Here is a 6,296-nt window from a genome sequence, read left to right as displayed (position 1 = left end):
CACCTTCTCAAAACGGGCATCATCATCGAGGCAACGACATCGAAATTTATCCGTCGAGGATAAGGTTAAGCGTTAATGCGACGATGCCGCAAATTGCATTCACGCAACAAGTATCCAGTGGTTCTCTCGTCTCGGTGGGATACGGTGGTGCATGTCGCGATGTTGTTGGCTGATGTTGGCCATTGGTGCACACGTACTCGAATATTGACACATCGTCGATGAGTAGGCAAGCCCCATCGAGAGGCAGTTTCCGCAGTCTTTGCGGCATCATCGACTGCTCGGATGACAATGGTGCGCGTGGGCGCCAATGATGGAGTAGTCGTTCCTCGAAGGTGTTTAGAAATCGAAGAGGGGCGAACAGCACCGGACGTGGCTATTGTCTCACCCGTTGTACCGGTGACGAAGCAACAGCGTCAATCCCTCGGCGATCTATTGCACAACGACGAAAAGCGCCAGCATAAAAATGAGCGGTTGAGACACACTGTGGATCTTTAATGTCAGGGAAACCACGACAGTCGTAATGATAAAACCAGCATTTTTACGAGGATTCGCAACAACGATCCACGAGATTTTCACATCCGTTCCGCGAAACCGTTTCGTTTGTTGCGGACACACAGGTAATCACAATAAATTCCGTAAAAGTCTGACTGATCACGCGAAGTTTCGAGCATCGAATTCTAAAGAGGAATCCAAACCTCTCGCGACTGTTTGATTTAATTTTCCCGTGAATGAAAATGTGAGAATGGAGATTTTCGTGGAAATAAACGACATCTCGATTGATCTCGATGTAATTTTTACTCAGCCTCGCAAGTTTGCCAAGCCACCTCGTAGAATTTCTACGAGATAGAAATGGTCGATACGCCACGTTCTCTGCAAGAGACCGTCTATCGAGAGAGTCCATCGAGGAGAGAATTAAACGGCGGCAAGTCGCGACGATAGTCTATCAATATAGATCAGCACATAGCCGTGATTGCATATTATATCCGCCAGCTATCGCCCCTTAACGATCGCGGAATCATTGCGGAGCTCATTGACGAGCACCATTGTCGAGTTTGCTGAGCGATTCCGTTCTCGTTCCGCCGCGAGGTTTTCCTCGGCGCGCGGCTTGAAAGCCGACTGGTTTTTGTGACGCGCGCGCGCGGATCTCGTTAAATTCCATCTTGTTCTATCGACGATCGGCGAACGAGATCCCCGTGGATCCTGCTTGCCGTGCGCAAGACGCGCGTGTACTTGTATATCTCCTCGCCGTTTGTATCCTCGCGTATATTGCAGGTGTGGCTTGCGACAGGATGTGTCAACGCTTGTGGAAGCTGGTCACGTACCTACGTGCGCTGCGATTGTGACCAGTGCATTAACCCTGCGAGGATGTAATGAACAAGACGACCTGTCGAAACCTCTTTCTTTTCTCCGGCGATACATCTTCGGACCTCGCAAAAGGAGTTCAATGCGATAAATCTCCCAAGTGGAATGTCCTTTGGTTTGGTCAGCGGGAAATGTACGACGCGAGGAGTCATGATCAAAGTCCCTATCGCTTGAAATTTACCGTCAAATATTGTTCACTAGTTGAGAAGTTTATCATTTCCGGCATTTCCGCGATATCGAGTATCTCTCATTTGCGTACAGCGATCATTTTATGTCTTCAAACGATTTTGGGCGACTGGAAGGTACAAAGGTGCGAAGATGCAAATTGTGCTCGTGGAGAAAAAAGAACGGTGGCAGTTTCAATGATCGAGAGCTTTATTATACGCTTCATTTGTCGTCGGGAAAAAGTGATCGGCCGACGTTTGTCCATGGCACTAAATCAAAGAAGAGCTATTAAGGCGGAGCGAATAATTAATCTATCTTCTTCAGGACGAATTTTAATCAGCGAAACGCGCGCATGAGCGTCTCAAGGCCGGTAATTAATTTCGGATTTAAATACGGCATGCTCGAAGCGTTAAAATCAGACCAAAGAAATTACAAAATGAATTTAAGAGGAAATGGAGCAAGAGGGGAGAGCACAGAAAGAGTTACAGACCAATTTCGTCGCAAACACTTTTGCGATTCGTCATGGTGCTACGACGGAACGTTAACCGTACCACGACTAGAGCGCAAACTTTCCTTAATACCCTTTCCAAGAAGCCGATCTAATTTGGTTCTCTGTGCAGCGATAATAGAACTGCCACCGCGTATACAACATGCATTTAATCTTAATAATCATAATTCAATTGTTGTGCGAATCAGAATCATAATATGTCTTTGTTTTTTTTTTTTAATAATGTTTGTAACATATATTTGTTAATTATATTAAAAACTCCAAACAAGTGGGACAAATATTTTTAATAGAGATTTATTTTTCTTTTTTGAGGGGATTCGAAGGAAATCTTGTTGCCGATCGTGTAGGGGTAAACGACCTAATGGCATCTATTATTGCAATCGCAAAGATATACCGCTCGTGCAGAGTGCCATAAAACGCGCGTGATGGAATATAAGGTAAGCGAAATCTTAGCGACCGGATAACAACGTAAGAATCTGCACGCCGATAAAGTTAAATACGATGGACGCGAATGTGTGTGTGTAGTATCTAAACGGGACTAAATCTCGTGATGCGAGTTTCTATCTAGCGCGCGAGAAATTGATATTCGATACTTTCCACAGAGGGTGGTCGACCGATGGATATAGCTTGATATACTTTGTTACAAGTGCCTATCCGCCGTAATGCCGATCGATGAGGAAACAACAGGCACATTTATTTTCGCAATAAATAGAGACCACCTCTCTCGCTCAAGCCGCTCGTGTCGCATAAGAAATCATAAAGAGCACGATTTCAGTGCGATCGATCGCATTAACTCACCACGGATGACAAACCGTTTTGCGTCCACTCGAGCGAGAACGTTCCGACGAGCGATAACGCGACGTAATTATTTCATCCGCGGCTCCTGATCAAACGTGATTCATGTGCACGTATATAGAAGGTACTGCGCGTTAAAGCGTGAAGCAATTTCACGAGCGAGTAACTGGACGATCTCGGAAATTGGCATACTGAAAATTGGCGCGAGATGCTCCCCGCTGTAAGAATTCGGAGAAACGCAAGAAAGATTTATGAACTTTATGTGGAAGCAATCTTTCACTTTTATATGCAATTTGTAATATATATGTATATGAATATACGTGCAATTTGATATGAATGCAAGCTATAACTACTTTGCGATTCAGAGTTTCAGACTCGGTTGTATACGCTCGTATCCGAGATTCTCGTTTCTTCACGATCACGCGAGAGAGGTATAAGGGGTATTTGTCGGCCGGTAAATTGGTCGGCATGCGAAGGAGCCCAGAACCGGCGCTGGTTGCCAGGAATACCAGCGCCCATTCAACAATGGGCCACTCCGTCGAGAAAAATCGCCACACACGTAGCCGTACATCTCTTGGTCAAGAGGAGAGGAGAGCGGAGAAAAGAAGAGCTTGAAGGAACATTAACAAACAATGGTCCTGTTGGTTCGCGCATGTGTGAGGAGTGACATTCGTTCTGGACAAGCCAGGGACGAAGAGGAACAGCTGAATCAAGGAAAAAGAGATTACAAGGATTAAAAAACGGAAGCGGCGAGAAGTGTCCTTCGCGAGGCATTTACAAATTCGATTTTTCTCAAAGTTTTTGTACCTTATATCGATTTCCTAATTCTCCTTCCTCATTCTGATCTAAAACTTGTACATTTGCAAAGATAACATTTTTTTAGATGAATATCTGTAGACACACACGCACACACATTTATTGAAGACAGAAAGAAATTCGCTGTTGCGTATGTGTAATGTCTAAGCGTGTGGAAGGAGCATTTAATCATCTCACGGTACGCAATTATTCTAATGAAGGGACCCGACGCGACTCACACATGAGAAGAAATTCCCGTCGACCGAGAGAGGAGCCAGAGGTAGGCCCCCCATGCTTTTTAATACAGCGGTTTACTTTGCTCGCTCTTCTCCTACTTTGTCATTATAAGCAACAAGTTTCGTGCAGTTTTTCTACGATAATCTTTAATTCTGCTTGAATCATACATTTTCGTCATGTATACTTGTATCGGTGAAATTAAACTGTAACTTTTTTGTAGATTGGCACAATTATAATTGAATTTGTTCCAGAAACACTTTGCAAGCGAATGTTGTGACGGTCACAATTATTTAGCCGACGCAGAAGCATTCCTCTCGTAATTTCCGTGATACAATAAAGATTCTCTTTCTTCCAATCTTCTACTCTCTCACTCTTCCCACCATAGTCAGCTTCTCCATGGCCATTTGCGCGGTATTTGTCGTATACCGTTGACCGACATCGTTTCGTTTTCCGCGATAATTGCAACAATGAGGCGACCACTTGACTCGTGCCACCGGGCCCTTAAAGCGGGGTCCCGCATCAATGTCCTTCCGTTGTAACTTGATGGTTCTGCGTGCACGGCAATTGTGAGAAACACGCAAACAATAGAATAATGAAAACGTATAGAATAAGAAAAGGAAATAAAGTAAAGAAGAGAGATTTTGTCGATGGATATTCCTTTATCTGCCATTTTGATTCTCTGCAACGTCAACGTAGGATAAGAAGGATAAACAGTAATCGAGTAAAGGGAGAGAAACGCTCTCGGCGAGAAAAACAAAGAAGGAAAGAGTGGAACAGAACGAACGGGAAAGAGTAGACGAGAAAGAAAAGAACGAAAGAGAACGGAAAGAGAGAAATGTAACAAGCAGCGGAGGAGAAAGATGCGACAAGAATACCGGGTACATCAAACGGCACCGCTGCACGGTAGGAGACTGCATTTCGGACGCGAATGGTAATGCGGGGGAAACGAGTTTTCGTCCGTCGTCAACGTAATCGCGTTTTCTTCCGCCACTATGAACCGCGAGATGGATAACTCGTCTCAAGTTTTCTCGTCTAAAACATCCAGTGATTTACGAGCCGAGTATTCCGACAAAACAGATTTGAGCCTCGGAAAATAACTGTGACAGCCTTTTTGAATTTGAATCTATTCTCACGAAAGGTTTACGAAAGGTTTCAATGAAGAAATTGCTAAACGATCGAATTCACGAACGTTGAACGCGCGGCGCGTTACAACACGCCTCAGCAACGTAATCTCGCGTCGCGACTTATCAGTTTCTCGTCGCTGCTCATCCTCCGCCAGTCCTCCGGTGTCGCTTTGTGTGGCTCTTTACGCCGCAGGAGAGACCGCAAACGGGGTGTCAGTGTCCCATTGCGTGAGATAATGCATTGGCTTGCGCGCCGTAGCACTCTTACGCACAATGGTCTCGCCAGGCTTTCGTGCCTTTGTAGGGCTCACTCGCTTGCTCGCGCGCGCACGCTCACGGCCTCCTTCGGCCCGATGCAAACGCTGCATAACAATGTCATTCGGCGTGACCGGTCGCTGAATCACGGGTATGGCGCGGACGTGTTTCCATGATCGAGCCTGGTCGTCGACTCCGCCGACGCGTAACAACACGCCGACAAGTACGGGTTCGCGCCGCGTGTCGACGCTCGTTAATCGGGATGGTGCAACGCATCATTATGCGCATCCTGTTACCGACATTAACGTAACTAGACGCTAAGGGGGCATCGTTGCAACCTGATGTACTCTCTTTTTTTTTCACCAGCCGACTGTAATATTGTAGATGACGTTTCACCTTGCTTTCAGATCAGATGTCGCATGAGAGCTCGACGCACGCGAATCGATCGAATTAAATGGCATTTTTTGTACCGAAAGAACGGATGTGGACGAGATGCAGGATTAATCGAACGTACTTGCAATTCGCCGCACGCTCGTCAAGAAAATGATAATATATCCCATATATTTTCTTGGCCGGGAGAGGCGCGATAATAATTCATAATAAACGCACGGTTAGTAGCTAGCGTATTATTATTCAGATGCGTATACCGCGTTGCACTCTGTCCCGCGTGATTAGTCCGGCAAAGATGATTAAACGCGGAGAAACTTCCTGTCGGGGAGAAAAAAAGCATCCCATAAATATTACGTCACGGGTGCGGGTTAAATTCCAGTCGGGGAGCTCGTTGGCGCGCGGTATAAACGCGCGCGGGTTACATAAACGTACGTATCCCGCGGCCCGGATCGTCAACGTCCGTCAATCCTGACTCGCACCTCGTTGCAAGCAGTTAATTACCGTGTATTTCCGTATGACGCGTAGGATTAAATGAACTGTCTAACGGTGCCTCTTCGTTGATTCGACGTTGCGTGTTGCGCGCGACGCGATTTTGTGAGCAGTGGGATTGATGTTTCGGCGATGCGATCGAGAAAAATATCACCTAGCGTTAATTCAACGTCCGA

The 6,296-nt window shown here is 45.9% G+C and overlaps 1 long non-coding RNA gene across 2 annotated transcripts; it reads left to right on the top strand.

Annotated features, from left to right (window-relative positions):
* Nucleotides 1–670: 670 nt before the first annotated feature.
* Nucleotides 671–4,452, top strand: LOC105276862. 2 transcript variants are annotated; one of them, XR_893476.3, is made up of 3 exons: nt 685–2,472; nt 2,638–3,905; nt 4,114–4,452. It is a non-coding gene; the product is annotated as an uncharacterized LOC105276862 (long non-coding RNA). The 2 variants fall into 2 exon arrangements; XR_893475.2 differs by having other exon boundaries at nt 671–3,905.
* The last annotated feature ends 1,844 nt before the right edge of the window (nt 4,453–6,296 follow it).

Source organism: Ooceraea biroi, chromosome 3 (genome assembly GCF_003672135.1).
Source record: "Ooceraea biroi isolate clonal line C1 chromosome 3, Obir_v5.4, whole genome shotgun sequence".
In the NCBI taxonomy this organism is placed as follows: domain Eukaryota; kingdom Metazoa; phylum Arthropoda; class Insecta; order Hymenoptera; family Formicidae; genus Ooceraea; species Ooceraea biroi.
Note: the sequence above shows the minus strand (reverse complement) of the source record. Positions and strands in the feature narration are given on the sequence as shown.